The 16,810-nt window shown below is 48.8% G+C and overlaps 1 long non-coding RNA gene across 3 annotated transcripts; it reads right to left on the reverse strand.

Annotated features, from left to right (window-relative positions):
• Positions 1–1,344: 1,344 nt before the first annotated feature.
• LOC102551319 (uncharacterized) lies at positions 1,345–14,027 on the reverse strand. 3 transcript variants are annotated; one of them, XR_010063193.1, is made up of 5 exons: positions 13,831–14,014; positions 8,807–8,884; positions 5,993–6,353; positions 4,051–4,112; positions 1,345–1,565 (listed from the first exon to the last, which is right to left on the reverse strand). It is a non-coding gene; the product is annotated as an uncharacterized LOC102551319 (long non-coding RNA). The 3 variants fall into 3 exon arrangements; XR_010063194.1 differs by lacking the exon at positions 5,993–6,353 and having other exon boundaries at positions 13,831–14,027; XR_350835.5 differs by lacking the exons at positions 4,051–4,112; positions 5,993–6,353 and having other exon boundaries at positions 13,831–14,020.
• Between the last annotated feature and the right edge of the window lie 2,783 nt (positions 14,028–16,810).

The raw sequence follows: 16,810 nt of genomic DNA on the forward strand, positions 1-16,810 counted from the left end.
GAACAGAGGCAGGAAGGAGGGAAGGTGAGGAGGGATCTCTTCCAGTAGACACAGAGACCTAAACTTCAGTACAGCACAAACAAGTCCCCCACAGGATATCTGCAGTTCTCTCTCTCCCATCCCACACACAAACGACCTGACTAGAAAAGAGCTTGGGTTACAGGGTAGGAGTGGTGAGATGTGAAGGAATCTTTTCTGCCAACATAGTGGATTTTCATGTGGGAATTGAAGTCCCTTCTCCACAGGGAGGCATCATTGTCTCTGGCTAGTGGAAGGGATGCAGATGCCTGTAAGAACCACACTTCCCAGCAGTATGTTTTGTATGCACATGTATGCACTTATAATAGGGTGCCTGAGCACAGCCATATCCCAGCTGTGCCCAGGAGTGCCGGCAAGCCCTCTAGGCTCCCCTTTCCTCTCCTAGGTAAACACTCTCACCATTTCAGGGGTGCAGTTTCCTTCCTGTGTTGGGGTTCCTCTGGATGCTGACTTAGGAAAGAAAGAATTCATGAGTCTAAACAGTATGGATCAGAAGGGCTTTCTAGGGAAGTGAGATTTCTGACAAAGAGCTTGCTGTAAGGGTTGTACAGACCTGTAGCACTTGACAGGGTTACAGAAGTGCTCCTTCCACATGCCACAGACAAAAATAACAGTTTGATGCTGCAGTCCTGCATGCATATTAGGTCCACATCAGATGATCCAATCTGTATAGTGAAAGTGACATCACACCACTAAGGACTCAGCCCCCTTTGGACATCAGTGGTTTGTGTCCAGTCCTTGATGGAATCAACCCTGCATGGCCTTTTTTTCTTCCCACTACCTTGCAGCCAGTCATATGTAGTCATCAGTTTGTGGACTATGGGACCATTTCTGGGCGGTCCTTGTTGTCCAGGCAGCTGACTCTCATGCCTCATTACAGGGTAGAGCCATTTGTTCCTACTTCTTCCAAAAGTCTTGGTTACCAGACCCTGCAAATCCCTAAGGAAAGTCAATTGGGAAGCCAGCAGCAATCTGTCATTCTAAGTCATTGCTGTTGGTTGTAGCCCTGGACAGTGCCACTTCATAGCAAGAGTCATGCAGTCCCTAAGGGTTATATTTATTGGAGATTTCCTTCACAGCTTGTTGAAATTTTGCTCCACACACAAAGGGGTACTTTACCTAGAACTTTGGAAAGACAGAGATCAGTTCAGAGGAACTCTGGCAGCTAGAACGGTGTGATTAGGAACTCACTGAAATTTGAGGCACATTAGTTAGGAGCTGAAACGAACAGATAAACCATAGGACAATAAGGAACCGGGGTTCGCAAGATCATGCCATGAAAGATGGATTTCTAAGAAATAAGGGTTGGGGACCAAAGAATTTATTGAAGATGCCAACAACCTGGGATAGAGCAGACTGAAGCCTTTTAGATCTTGGGGAGGTGAAGATATTTATGTATCAGGAGCAACGAAGATCAGTAAAACTTTCCCCAGACGCTGAGTCTACTGCTCTGCTGTTAACCGAAGATAACAAATTCCTTGTACGGCATTCTCTTGAGGTCAGAATGGTTCAGCATTGAGTCCAGTCTGTAGTTAAGAATTGATTCCCATGATCAGATCAGAAAACAAACAAGATCTCAGAAATATAGACAATTCCTGGGATCCAGAAAGGGAAACAGGAGAAAAGCAAGATGGAGACACCGGTGGCCACAGCTCCCTCTCTGGCCCAAAGGAGGGCTGTGAAGGATCAAGGCACAGGAGACTCTTTAGTTCACTCCAGTCACTATTCTGAGACTGAGATTGACAGGAGCTGTGGGTCTTCAGGGTAGGGCCTGTTGGGTGCATCCTGAAGGCTAGGGCTTGACCTTTAGTTTCAGGTCCATTTTGTTCAAACTTTATTAAGGGCTATGTTTCCTTGCCTCTGCATGCTTGTAACTTTTGGTTTGGCTTTGTTTTGAGACACCATCTCCTTACATGTCTCTGGCTGTCCTGAAACTCACTACGTAGATCAGACTGGCCTGAGACTTGGAGAGTTTTCCCTGCTTCTGCCTCCTGAGTGCTGGGGATAAAGGCATCGTTGGCCATAGCACCTGGCACTTGTGATTTTTGTTTTGTTTTGTTGTTGTTCGATGTTATGTGATGAGTGAATCACATTGTGGGGTACTGGACATTTTTGTTTATCTAAGTGGTTGTTTTAATTCAACTTTATTAAGGCTTGTGTTCTTCCAGAGGTCAGAAATCCATTGTTGTCCTGATTCCATGTACAGAGTGGCAGCTTGGAGACATTCTAAATAAAAGTCTAAGTAGCACACCTCAAGCATTAATTCAGAGGATATTTCGAAATAAATAGTTCTGGAAGGTATCTATTCTCTAGGATTTCCTATGGTGTCACATATGCAAAGGCATCAGACATGAACACTACTTTCCAGCAAAACTCCAAGTGGAGGAACTTCAGTCAGCAGCGAGTACCTCAACAGCCCCTTAAGACAGGTTATCAAGTTCACTTACTGGTTATACTGACTTGTTATTTATTTATTCATCATATAATTTTTTCATACAACACATGAAAAAAAAAGTCCCCTCTGGAAATTCCTCCCAGATAGCAATCTCCTTACTCACCCAACTTCATGTTCTTTCTCCCTCTCAACAAAACAAAACAAAACCAGGAAAAACAACAAAGCACCCAAAGCCAAAACTCAAGGCACACTTAAACGAAGAAAATCAGTAAGAGAGAAAAAAATGCTGAAACCAAACAAAAACAGCACAAAACCACTCGTGTTGGCCAGCTACTCTTGGGCATGAGGCCTGCCCTGGGGTGAGGTAGATATTATACTCCATTGGAGAATTCCTATTCCCAGCAAGTATGAATGGCAAACAGCTCCTTGGTAAGGCCTGGTACTTTAAGTCTACTTTCTCTTTCCAGTGCTGGGATTTTTGTCTGGTTTGAAGCAGTACCAGTCTTGTGCGTGCTGTCGGAGCCTCCTTGAGTGCTTATGCGTATCAGTCTGGTTGTATCTGGAAGACCCTGTTTCCTTGGAGTCATCCACTACTTCTGGGTCTTACAGTCTTTCTGTCTCCCCTTCTGCCTATATTCCTGAGCTTTGAAGAGAGGGATTTGATAAAGGGATTCTAGTTAAGGCTGAGTGTTCCAAAATCCCTCTCTTTGGATCTCTTTGTTAATTAATATCTACTGGAAGAAGATGCTTCTCCGATGCGGGCTGAGCGATGGTCTTTTCTATGGGTGTAGCAATAGGTTCTTAGGAGACATTTTGTTGCTATGTCCCTTTAGCAGAATAGTAATATTAGGTCTCCCCCTGGGTCTATGTCCTACCCAGTTCAGGTCTCAGCCACATTACCAGTGTCATATATGGGTTTCATCTTATGGAGTAGGCCTTAAATCCAATCTTAAAGTGTTTGGTTATTACCATAACAACTGTGCCACTACTGCATATTTGGTTTTTTGAGACAAGTTCTCTCTTTGTAGACCACGATGACCGTAAATTCATAGTTTTCAGCCTGTCTTTGCCTCCTGAGCTCTTAGATTAAAGGCATGAACTACTATGACTATTTCCTCATTTACTCTTAAAAACTTAGTTTGCTATTATTGTGTGTACAATTGGGAATTAGCATTTGCCAGGGCCTAGAGATGGAGGTCAGGGGAGGATTTCATGGAGTCAGTTCTTTGCTCCCATCTTGTATGTATTCTTGTAATCAACCTTCAGCTGTCAGTGCCTTTACCCACTGTGCCTTCTTGCCACATACTGCCCCACCTCCGTTCATTTTCTTTTTAAAAATTTTTTCAGTTTTATTTTATAAAATTTTTAAAGATTTTGCTTTTTTGTGGTTTAAACACATTCTATAGTGGGGGCAAGTAGATATACAAAGTAATTTTATAGTTGGCAGTGGGGGCCTTCATACTGTATTCTCAGGTCTGGTCTGCATTCTTTTTGTTTGTAACAAAAAATCTCTCTGTGCAGTCTTAGTCATTGTTCTGTTGCTGTGATGAGACTCAATGATCAAGGGAACTTATTGGGTTGAGGATAAAGGAAAATATTGAATTGAGCTTGCTTACCATTTCAGGTGCTTAGTCCATTATCATCATGGCAGGGAGCATGGCAGCAGGCAGACATGGTGCTGGAGAAAGGAGAGAGAGAGAGAGAGAGAGAGAGAGAGAGAGAGAGAGAGAGAGAGAGAGAGACAGACAGACAGACAGAGACAGACAGAGACAGACAGAGACAGACAGAGACAGAGACAGAGAGACAGAGAGAGACAGAGACAGAGACACACAGACAGACACACAGACAGACAGACAGACAGACAGACAGACAGACAGACAGAGAGCCTGACTTAGGCTTTTGAAATCTCAAAGCCCACCCACAGTGACACATTTCCTCCAACAAGACCACACCTCCTGATCCTTTTCAAATAGTGCCACTTCCTGATGACTAAGCATTCAAATATGGGTGGGGTGGAGATTTTTATTTAAACTACTTTAGCTGCCCTGGAACTTGCTATGTAGACCAGGCTGGTCTTGAACTGCCAGAAAAACCCCCACTTCTACCTGTGCTGCAATCAAACACCTGTGATACCGCGGCTATCTTAGTATTCTTGAGTTCTGTTCTGGGGCAGTCACGTCCTTTGGAAGCACACTGGTCGTTTCAGATCTTCCTTTCAAGATTTCTCATACAGAGCTGCAATGGTGCTTGACCTTGACCAGAGCCGGTTGTCCTCCAACTGAGGCCAGGCCCTCTGTATGTTCTGCCCGTAGCCCCTAGACCCCACTAGACCTGGGAAGTATTGTGGGAAGACCACTTTCTTACAGTCTAGCTCAGCTTTCTGTCACCAGGACAAATACCCAAGCTAGGGCTTCCAAAGTTTCAGACAATAGCCACTTGTCCCTGTTGTTTCTGGGCCTGACAGAACATTATGGTGAGCAGCTTGTGGTGGAGCAGAGCTGCTCGCTTTGTGAGCAAAGAGGGAGAGGAGTGAAGTGTCAGAGTCAAGACACCTCTTTCAAGGACACCATCCCCATACAGAGAGTGTACAACCTCCCAGTAGTACCACAGGTTCGGTAAATGAGCCTTTAGTGTTATGGAGATGTTAGGGTTTAAACCTAGGCTCTGGAAGCCCCAGCAAACTAGACTTGGCCATGTATGCCTGGAGACAAGTAATAGTGAGAAGCAAAGAAAGGGGATTCATTCAGGGTGGCTACTTTCCTCACCGTCACATTAACAGTAATAATTGTTAGGGAGAGGGAGGTCTTCAAGGGTCAGAGCTGCCTTCGAGTGGTGCAAGGAGCTCCAAAAAAGGCAGCTTTCATGAGTCCTCATCTATCCTGGGGTGGGTTTGTCAGTGGTGCAGCTTCCTTTGAGTCATCAACACTCCTGGAAGTAACCTCTTCCTCATGTAAGTAACTCTAGATTGAAATAGTTCCTTCGGCTTGCCTGTCCCCCCCCGCCCCATGCCCCTTTTGGTGTGAGTAGACATTCGTCCCCATCTGCCTGGTGCTGGGGTAGGTATGGACTGCACAGTGCCAGCTCAGCAGGTGTGACAGGACCCCAGAGGCTTTAGGATGGGAGAGCTGATTGCCCCAGCTATCTGGTTCCTGGAATCAGCTAATTGCTAGAGGTTGGACAGCCTCTCTTGTGCTCTGTGACTCTAACTTCTGGACAGCCAGGCCTGGGAGTCTGCCTGGGCTGTTGGGCTCGAGCGAATACTCCAGGTATTTTCAGATTGTCTAACTCTCCCTGGGCCCGTTCTTGCACACAGATAATGCAAATTATCAGGGTTATTCTTGGGTCTGTAAGCCCAAAGAGAAGTTGTTTTTATGAGGCATTGCAAAAAACAAATACGTTGTGATCAGGGCTTGAAAAAAATGGAAACAGGGACGTATTTGTGTCCTAATAGATGACAGTCCCACCGCTAACCTCTGATGAGTAGGAGGTCTTGAGGCTAGGGCTAGGATAACAGGTTAGGACAGCCCTGGAGATGGGTCCCAGAGGAGATTCCCTTACCTGGAGAGAAGCAGTGTTGCCTTCCCCAGTGATGGGGAGGAAGAGCATGCATCCCCTAGTGAGATGAACAACACAGATCTTCCCATTCCTGGACCCCCAAAGTTCCCATAACCTATAGCCCTCTGGTTGATTTTAACTCTACCGTTCTCCTGACTCCTTGAATCTCAAGAGCAGAATCACGAGGACTGCAAAGGATTACTTCAAACCCTTCACCAGTTGCACAGACCCAGTAGTGAGCATAGAGGTGTGCCGGGCATCAAAACCTGGAGTTAGATGGGCATGAGAGCTCCCAGGCTGAAGGCCAGGGAGGTGGCGCTGTTTACAGAAAATTCCGTAGCATCCTGGAAGAGGTTGGTTCGTCCTATGGGTTAAAGGTAAGGGTGCTTGTGGTCAGAAGCAGGATGAAAGCAGGACTCTTGAGTTAGAGATATCCCAGGCTCCGTTTTCTAGGTGCTGTGGGTCCCTCCCTTGCCTACGTGTGAGTGAGAGGTGCTCTTAGGTCAGCTCAGAACGGAGTGAGGAGGGGTCAGAGGACACCCTTTTGATTCAGCCTTCTCACTGTCAAGGGAGCTCTCCAGCTCACCCGGTCCTCAGGAGGTTCCCCAGCCCCTCCCCGGCCTGTTATGGAGAGGTTAAGGTGGGGGGGGGGTGGACAGTTCTTGTCCCTCCCACAGGCAGCTCCATTAGCCAGCATGCCCTAAGATCTTCGGCTCCCCTTCTAGCCATGTAGAGAGAATCCCTGTGGCCGCCTCACCCTGCCACCTCGCTGGCATCTGTAACCGAGTTTTTGTCGCGATGCGCTGGCCGCCGCGCCCCCAGCGGCGTCCAGATGTTGTGAGCCTGGGGCTCCTTTAATCACTGCCCGGCGGCTGCGGGCGCTTTGTTCCGGGTTCGGCAGGATTCTCCCAGGCGGCCCCGCCGCGCAGGGCACTGTTCAAAGGGCCTGGATAAACAGGCGGTACACTGCGGGGACAAAGCACGGCCGTCTCTGTCGGGGCGGGACCTGGGGAATCCGCGCCGTCAGCCGCCAGGCGCTTTGTGCGCCGCTTAATGAGCTGGAAAATACAATTGGCTTCCCCGGCTGTGAAAATCGTTTCAAGGACCGCGGCGTCACTTGGCTGCTGGGAGACCCCGGAATTGATCTCCTTTGTCCCCAGGGCCCCAGCATATCCTTGCAGGGGCGGCGACCAGGCTATGCCTCTTGCAGAAAAACCCAAGCGGACTCTTACGTGCGAGGGGACCCAGGATTGCAAGCTTGAAACTCGAACTAGACGGCGGTGCAGCTCTCCGGCCTGCCTCATTCTCTGTGGCCTTCAGCTCCTGGGTGTAGACACCCAGAGGTGGCATCTGCTTGGTTAACCCTGACCAAAAGCCCCGGACGACATAGGCTACTCTAGCTCTACGAGCACAAATACAAGAAGCACCCTACAGCTTTCAGACCCAGAAGCAGGTGGCTTTGCCTTACAGCGATTGTTTCCAAACCAGGGCCAGCTTAGAGGGTTCAGTATGTTAACAGATTGCTGAGCCAGATAAAAAGTGTCCAACGTTTTTGCGTCCATTTTTCTCACATTTTTTTTTCAGGCTGACCCACTGGGCTGCAGATGCTAATAAAGAGGCCAGAGCAGTCAGCACCAAGCCCCGAACAGTCACTGAGGAAGTGAACAGAGAGCAGTGTGTGCATAAGGCATCTGCTTCTTATTCCCACTTCACTTCCACTCTCTCAACTCACCTACCCCTTCCCTGCCTAAGATTGGTGACCTTGGGGCTTTGGTTCAGAGGCGCTACCAAAAGGATGGAGGTTTCTTCATGTAGAACAGGATGTCTGGTTGTTCTCTCCTAGGACCTGGAGTTCAGAGCTAAAACACTAGAGTCTCATTCCTGGAGTTTCCCAAAGCCCAGAGAAACTGGAATCAGTTTAGGAAGAGGCCTGCAAACCCAGGGAAGGGCCTCAGGAGGGAGATGGTACTGGCCTTGGGAAAACTGGACAGCCTTTTCTCTCATCCTTGTTGATAGATCCCGTGAGTCCTACACATTCCCTCAGGACCAGAGTAGGGCCTCTTCAAAGGTGGGAAGAAAAGAATTTCTGCCTGAGGGCAAAGCTATTCCTTCTTGCTGGGTTCTCACACAGGCACACTGATACTTCAGACCCAAAGTTTAAACAAAAACAACCTTCACTATGGCCATTTTCATTCTCTGCAGAGTGGGCTCCGTTTCCTTCTCCATCCTGAGGAAAGAGCACTTCCTTCCCTATCAGCCACCTCAAGTGGATATTATATGCCAAGAAACCAAACCTGAAGTTGGGGCTGTCTGGGAGCTCTGCACAGAATGTCCACCTAAGTTTAGACCTTGAGCAAGATAGGCAGGAAACCAGCTCCCTTCTTCAGGGCAGGCACAGATTCAGACCAGGCTATGTTTATAATTGGAGTTAGAAGAAGTGTCTACTTTGGACCCCTGCTACTCTGGGCCTCTCTGTGTCCTAAGCTGTGCACTGACTTGGTCACAAGGCAAGTCCAGACCCAGCACCAGCTGAAGTCCAATCCAAATGTCAGTTAAAGCAGGCTCTAAAAGGCAGGGTGAAGATCATGGAGAATAGCACCAGTGGAGGCACTGGGCTGTGTAATGGAGAAGAACATGTCTTGGTTTATTTGCTGTTCTGAGAGAGTCTTTCTAAATAGCTCTGGCTGGTCTGATAACTTATGGCCCACTCTGGTCTTGACCTTGAAGTTATCCTCCTGCCCCAGTCTCCCAAGTGCTGCATTTCAGGTCTGTACTACCAGTCATACCAGGGATGCACTTTATAAGTAGAAAACTTACAAGGGAGTCTTGCCAATGATCCTAGCACGCCAGAGGATCAGGAGTTGTCGGCCAACTTCAGCTGCATAGTGTGAGACCCTAAGTGGAAAGGGATAAAGAAAACATAACAAGCAGTTTTGTATGTTGTGGCCATTAAGGCCCTGCCCACCTCTCCCCTTCTTGGATCTGGGCAGGGAGATTTATAGTATGTAGAAAAGCAAGAGCCACTGGGTTACCATAGTTAGTCCCACAGCCAATACAGAAAGACCTTAGCCCACTGGGGACATGTAATCCGGCTTAATCCTGTCAGCAGCCCATCCCCATCTCTGCAGGCACTAGGAGGCCACACACAGTGGATTTAGCTGATCAGAACCAGACTTTTGATCCCTGCAGACACTAAGCCCCATGGGACCCTGGGGCTCCCGCACACAGGTTTGATGCAGAGCGTGCCTGCTGACAGGCAGACGTGGGGCTTTGCCTACTTTATCTGGAGTAAAGTCGAATACAAAAGGCAATAACACTGTCTTGGCTTGGCTAAGGCTGAGCCCAAATAACAAAGCAGCAGTTTCTCTAGCTATCCTTAGCTGAGCAGTCAGCACCAACAGGATGACCAATGAACTGGAGTCTTGAAAACAAGGATATCACTGGGCATGGTGACATACTCTTTAATCCCAGCACTTGCAGAGTGAGTTCCAGGACAGATAGGGCTACACAGAGAAACCCCATCTCTGTCTTGAGAAGGAGGAAGAGGAGAAAGAGGAGGAAGAGGAGGGAGAGGAGGAAGAGGAGGAGAAAGAGGAAGAGGAAGAGGAAAAGGAAGAGAAGGGGAGGGAGAGGAGGAAGAGGAGGAGGAAAAGGAAGAGAAGGGGGAGAGGAGGAAGAGGAGAAGAAAGAGGAAGAGGAGGAGGAAAAGGAAGAGAAGGGGGAGAGGAGGAAGAGGAGGAGAAAGAGGAAGAGGAGGAGGAAAAGGAAGAGAAGGGGAGGGAGAGGAGGAAGAGGAGGAGGAAAAGGAAGAGAAGGGGGAGTGGAGGAAGAGGAGAAGAAAGAGGAAGAGGAGGAGGAAAAGGAAGAGAAGGGGGGAGAGGAGGAGAAAGAGGAAGAGGAGGAGGAAAAGGAAGAGAAGGGGAAGAAGAAGAACAGGAAGAGGAGGGAGAGGAGGAAGAGGAGAAAGGAAGAGGAAGAGGAAGAAGAGAACAAGGAGGAGGAGGAGGAGGAAACAAACAAAAACATGGTGACTAAGGTCATAGCCTGTACTTCTAGGAATGGCCAACTTGAAGTCATTTGGGTGAGAGCTAAATGAAAGGTACCTTGCCTGTACCATCCTGGCCAGTTCATGAAGCCAGGCTACTGGGAAAGGGGATTGTGTGACCAAGTAAGGCCCATCTGCTCTGTACAGTGATCTCAAGGCAAGTTCCTTGACTTCAGGGACAGAACAAAATGAGGGCAGTCTCACAAGGAAGAAACAGCAGGGTGAAGACCTCCCTCAAAAGCTGTTTGGCAACAATAATAAAAGCGGGCGAGATGTTTGGTGTGGTCAAGGATTACCTGTGGTATAGATTCCAGCAGACTCACACGCTACAAGTGCCTAGGGTTAGATAAGGCCAGCGAGCCAAGAGAGTGATGGAAGCAGGAGCCTGGCCTGGGTGAAAACAGCTTCACTTTGTCCTGAAGTGGTCATGAAGTTTTTGGATAGCTATGGTAGATGCCTAGTGAAGTTGGGTTATCATAACAATAGGGCCCTGGTCTGGCCCAAAAGATTACCTCAAATCTTTGCAACTGAAAACATTAGTCCTTTAGATCTGGCCTGCTCGGAGGGCCAGACCGAGAGCTGCTCAGCAAGATAGATCAGGCTCTCCCAGGTTGGTTCTACCAGGATATGGAGGCCGGAGGTGAAGGGGAGGGAACGCCTAGGATACTGGACGCCTGCAGTAGAGTCCTGTGGGCTCGCGATTGGGGGCTTTCGTAACGGGCCCTTTTGTCATGCACATGAGGGCTCAGCGGCTGAGAAAGGGTCCCCTTCACTGCTGAGACACACGGAGGGCACTTTTCTTCCCTAGTTTTCGGCTTGGCACATGCCTGCTGCTTCCAAGTGGCCTCTCATTCAAAGGGCCCGGCCTCCATTCTTTGTCCCCCTAGGTGCCCGGCCCGCGGCCCCTGGCAGCTGCTGCGCGTTCAGAGGCTCTATAGAGCCGGCTCTGCAGGTGAGCTGCCGGTCAAAGGAGCTTTCAGGCGTCACCAGGGAGCGGACTTCGAGCGTGTCACCACTCGCAGCGCTGGCACAATGGCAGCGCCACTCAATGGCCACCGCCCCGCCCCTCACGCGCGTGCTTGAGGGCCGAGCTGCAGATCGAGAGGAACGCGCCAGCCGGCGAGTCTCCCCGCCTCTCCTACTTATTCCCCCACCCCATCTCCCTTTTCCTCCCCTTTACCCCTTCATTTCCCCCGATGGCCTCCCATTCATCCTCCCTCCTCCGCCTCTTCTCTTTTCTCCCTCCCTTCTCTACCTCCTAATTGCCCCGTGGAGGCGGCACCCTCGGGGCCCCGCCCTGCTCAGCACCACAGTTGTTTCACCTCCTTTTCTCCCAGTCCTTTCAACTTGTTTGAGTTCAACCGAATTGAGTTCAAGCTGGGTTAGTAGCTATGCCCAGCCCACGGCTAGAGGGGCGGGGCCCCCTCAAGGCTAGAGAAAGACTCCTTGTATAATTGTCTAGCCCAGCAGTGACCCGAGAATGTGCTGCCCTCCTCTTTTGACGGTCTTCAGGATGTAGCATTTGTTGTACTAACGAGAAGAGCAAGGTCCTAATGGGATCTAAGGCGTTGGAGGTTGCATCCGGAGTCCTTGGGAGCGGCAGCCCATAGTCCTGCCCTAAGAGTGGAGGGGATGAATCCAGAAGGGACCCTTGGGGTCAAGGACTCTGCCCCAGCTGGTCCTAGAGCAGCCAGGTTAGAAAATAAACCACTTCCTTTTTATCATCTGTTCCACCTGAGTGCCTCTCAAGGGGGCAGAAACGAATTCATGTACATTACATAATTCCAGGAGGTCCTCGGTGTGGAGCAGAGTGTAGCAGGTAGACGGTGTTCAACAAATGTTTGTCAAAGTTGCTGTGGACAGTGCAGGCTCAGTGCATGCTAGCCTGGGCTACTTGCTGCCTGTTCAGGCTTTTAGGAAAACAAAGGACAGAGAGGGACCGAAAGGCACAACACTAGCTATCACTCGTGTCCTGAGATGGCTGAGATGTACCTGGGGCTGGGCCGGAACCATGCTGGCATGGGACGTCTGTCCTGTGTAGGCAGTCAAGGCTGCCAACCCTACTCCCTGTTCTGGAGTCCACTATACTCAACACTTTCCTTGTTATCCCAGCTTCCTTCTCAGGACACCCCATGTCACAGGATCTGCCCCTTGCTCTAGCTCTGCCTTTTGTTGACTTCTGTGTGTCTAAGACTAGCCTTTGGCTAAAGACGTGTGAGACCAGGATGGTGGACACCAACCTCTCTATTCTGCATAAGCCTGCGCTCCTGTCATGAGATGACTCCTGAACTCAGCCATAGGCTCTAGCCTTGTGTACTAAAACCCCTGCACATTGAGAGTCTACATAGAGATGGTCACAGTCATCCTTTTCAATCCTTTGGAAAAAAATGGCATTTGGGGAGGCCTGAGTTTGTTCCCAGCTGAATACTCCCACTGGGTGAGACAGGTCAGGTTTCCTCCCACAGAAGCAAGCTGGTGTCATTTTCAGTGTTGTCAATCACTATGCACGATCCCTCACTTTTTCAGTCTGGCGATTGAAACCTAAGTTGCTTGTTATTTACTGGACGTCCGGATACAGCGCCACCTCCTGGACGTAGACTAAATTGCACTTCTTCAGCAGAGTGCTTCTGCCTGTGCTGTCCGTGAACACACTTGTTTTGCACACACACACACACACACACACACACACACACACACACACACACGCTTATAATCAAAACCTGGAGCCTCATACAAAATGCTCACCCCAAGTACGAATTATGTGTTTTGAGGGTGTGGACTATATAATATCCAAGCAAAGCTTAATTTTCTGGTGCCTGCAGGGGAGGTATGGGACAAGATGAGGAAGAAAGAGGATTGAGGATTCCTCTAGCTACTGCTAGTGTCATTACAGATGCACTTGACTCTGACCCCCAAGCTCCACCAAGGCAGGACTTAATTTTTTAACCTATTTATTCTATGCATTTGGATATTTTGTCTACATCTGTGTCTATGCAGCATTTTTGTGCCTGATGCCAGATGAGGACAGGAGATCCCCTGAGACTGAAGCCACAGATGGTTGTGAACTGCGTAGTGGGTCCTGGGAATTGAACTCTGTTCCTCAGGAAGAACAGCAGGCAGAGCTCTTAACCACTGAGATCTCGCTCTAGCCCCTTCAAGGAAGGAACTTGGATGTAAGTGGTAAACATGGAGGCCCCTTCCCTGGACCTCCACTTTTTACACATCTTCAAGAACAGTTGAAGAGTGATTTCCAAAGATAAGCAAATGCTGCTTTATGACATTGACACTAAGCCTGCCCTCTACAATTGGAATGGACCCCTAACCCAAAGATCAGCCAAATCTGAAGTTCCACACTGGACAGGGATTCTCAGTACACATCAGGCTGCAACCTGTGTTGCGAGGCTGCTGGGAGCTTGTAAGGGGGCTCAATGTCATCAGCATCTTGTGGTTAAGACTACACAGGGAGGCTCTTCCTTAAGAGGACAGCATCAGGCAAGGTGTGAGGAGTGGGAGACGGAGACTTTGCATTAGGCAATAGCTTTGGCCTGGTCTGTTCTTGTGTGTAATAAGCTGAGTCCCTGTAAAGGCTGGGACTCCTGACCAGGAGCTCGTGATGGTGAGCACTGATGTTCCCCATAGGTCATGTTGAGATTTTCCAGGGTCTCAAGTCTCTGATCTCTGAGATGTGCAAAGCAAATCCTCAGTCCAGGTACCTACCTAGAGGGACCTCAAGGAGCTATGAGGTAACTAACAACTTCCCAGCCTTCTAGAGCATACTAGATTCCATGGGGCTCACCTGGTCCTCGGGCCTGCTTCCCTTTCCAGCAATCATAGCTCTGGCAAGGACCAGAGAGAGCACATACTTGAGTGTTGGCTCCTCCAGAGAACAGGCCGTTCATATACACCAGGGCAAGATCCAGGGATAGCATAACAGGCAACCAGGACATTGAAGGGTAGATCCCATACTATGTGGGAGGTGCCTGCCCTGGCCACAGTTCCATTCCAGAACACAGGCATTCCATGGCCTTCTGGAACTCTCTGATTCCAGGCTCAGCACCAGGATATGTGAGGAAAGAGGCTTGGCTGCTTCTGTGCTGCCTACATAAGCATAGGCACACTCTAACATATGTACACACTCAGGGAGGTGTGCACCTGCATGCACATACATACATGTACTCACATACAAACATGCACACACATGCCTCTGTATCTCCTCTGGCCAGTCAGAGACAACAATGGCATTCCTGTGGCTGCAGTCAAAGCCTCGTAGCCAGGACACAGGTCAGACAGACAGACAGACAAAAAGGACACAACAAAGGTCTGTCACTTTGAAGGACCAAGGTTTTTTGTAAAGTCATAAAATAACACATCTGTATGAATAAGGGGAAATATGTAAAGCAAGCCATTTACGCTGCTGTTGATCTTCCATGTGGGCTATGAGTAGCTCCAGGAGGCACTGTCTCTTTCTGCTGGTGACAAGGACAGCAATGTGCCCTGTCTCTGGAACCAGAAACCCTGGCAGGCTCTTCCTCTACTCCAACTAACAGCTTTGCCTATGGCTGTGTACTGCAGGTCTGCATCTCCTGAGCCTTGGGTTCACGGACTCACTGCACAGCCCTGGACCAGTCCATGTGCACCTCCCAATGCATCATACTGGAGCATGTGGGAAGGATGCTGAGGGGGAGACATGGGCTTCTCAGACCCACCCCCATCCACAGAAGACCCATCGCACCAAGTCTCCAAAAAGTATCTCTTGCTGCTGGGCTTGCAGACTTTGGGATGCTGGGACAGATGAAAATACATCACCAGGCTACTGGCCACCAGGTTCTCCTGCACGGTCAAGGCGGTCATGATCTACCATTCCACTGCTCAGGTCAGGTAGGTGCCAAGTCCTCCTCAGTGGTTCCTCAATTGTCCAGTCAGCGGATTTCTCATGAGACAGAAGAAGGTACTGTAGGCTCAGGCTACCGTGTCATTATTAGACTACAGGCCTGACTCTGTAGAGTGATCTGAGCCCAGTACACAGGATCCAGGTCCTTATGGGACGTCCCAGCACTCCTCACCCAGAGGACCTTCAAGCTCTGTCCTGTTTACCAGGCTGGACTTTGTTCAGCTCCTATGATTAACTGAGTCTCCCCATGGACGAGAAGGATAAACCAGGGCCTTTCTTACCACACTCTTCCCTGATGCCAGGAGGGCATCATCCTAACTTGTTCAGGCAATGGGTATAAGTTGCAGGACTGGTGGGGCCCTTCACTAGGTCAGAAAGACCTTTGGAATTCTGTAAGAAACTATAACCCTCGAAGGGTTGCTGACAGTTACCTTCTCTTATCCATCAGGTGACACAGAGGTTGTAAAGTGTGTATCCTTAGTGGGCAGGGCCCAAGTGACATCAGGAGCTCAAGAGAATTGTTCTGTATCAAGTGACCCCTTACTCACAAGAAGGTACTAAGCCTGATGCCCACTTCTGTAGCCACCAGCTTCCAAAGGATTAAACTTTTTAGGTCAGGTCCTGAGGGTATACAGTTCCTATATATAGCAAAGTTGGCCAAGTGTGTCCCTGTCTATCTGATCCCCAGCTGATGCCAAGTAGTGAGACTCACATTGCTGGCTTAGGAGATTCTCCTGGATCCAGCCCCATGGTTCTGTGGCATGCTTTGAGTAAAGCCATCAGACCAGCTCTAACCATTCAGGAAGGCCTGGGACAGCTGTCATTTTCTGCTCCTCTCCAAAGGGTTTCTGTCTTAAGTGAACACGAACTCTTTAAAACTGGAAGGGGGAGAGAGGTGCAGAATATTGGATCATAGACTCCCTGGGAGAAGAGAATGTTTCAGCTTTAGCTTTCAAAAAAAAAAAAAAAAAAAAAAAGGACTTATAAAGTGCTTAGGTGTATAGACGTCCTGCCTACATGTAGGTCTCTGCACTACAGATACCTGTGGAGGCCAGAAGAGGGCATCAGATCCTTTGGGAATGATGTTACAAATGGTTGTGATGAAGTTACAAACACATGGGTGCAGGAAGTTGAAACTGGATCCTATGGGAGAGCAGCTATTGCTCTTAACCACTGAGCTACCTTTCCAGCCCACAGCCTTAGCTTTTCACATCTCCATGAAGCTATAACACTATGGAGTCATGGGGGTAGTTATAGGGTGGGGGTCTTTCTAGAATCACAAGTGTTGAGAATATGAAGGCCCTTCCTTATGCCCATGGTCACCAGTAATGTTGAGCATGCAGGATTGCCTTTTCAGTGCAAAAAAAAAAAAAAAAAAAAAAAGTAAAACCCGTTCTTCTGTCCACGAAGCTGGGAATTAGAGGTGATTAATAGCCTGATGATCTGTGTTGTCTGTTGGACTAAACCATATCAACCTTCCACAACCAGGACCAGAGGTGGCTAACAGCCCAAATGACCTCCTTGCTATCTGTATGACCCAGAGCAGTTCAGAGCCTTCCCTTAGGCCCTTAAGCTGTCCAGGTAGCCTATCTCTAGAACCCATCTTGGAAGAGATGACATGTACCCCGAGCTGAGTTTCGATGTAATTACAGTTCTTTGTACACCAGGGGAACCTTTTCTCCCAAATTATACTGTGTTTAAATTTGTTGGCAATAAACTGTCTCGCATCAGACTTCCTGAGGTTTGATCCGGGTTGACAAAGTCAATTTGAACCAAATTTTCATTCTCACCTCTTCGAGGATTAATGATTGACTTTACACCCCCTCAGGGAACCTCACACAGGGTATCCCATTCAAGCCACAAGGCAGCTGAAAGTCCACAGTGT

This window comes from Rattus norvegicus, chromosome 1 (assembly GCF_036323735.1).
Source record: "Rattus norvegicus strain BN/NHsdMcwi chromosome 1, GRCr8, whole genome shotgun sequence".
Classification (NCBI taxonomy): Eukaryota; Metazoa; Chordata; class Mammalia; order Rodentia; family Muridae; genus Rattus; species Rattus norvegicus.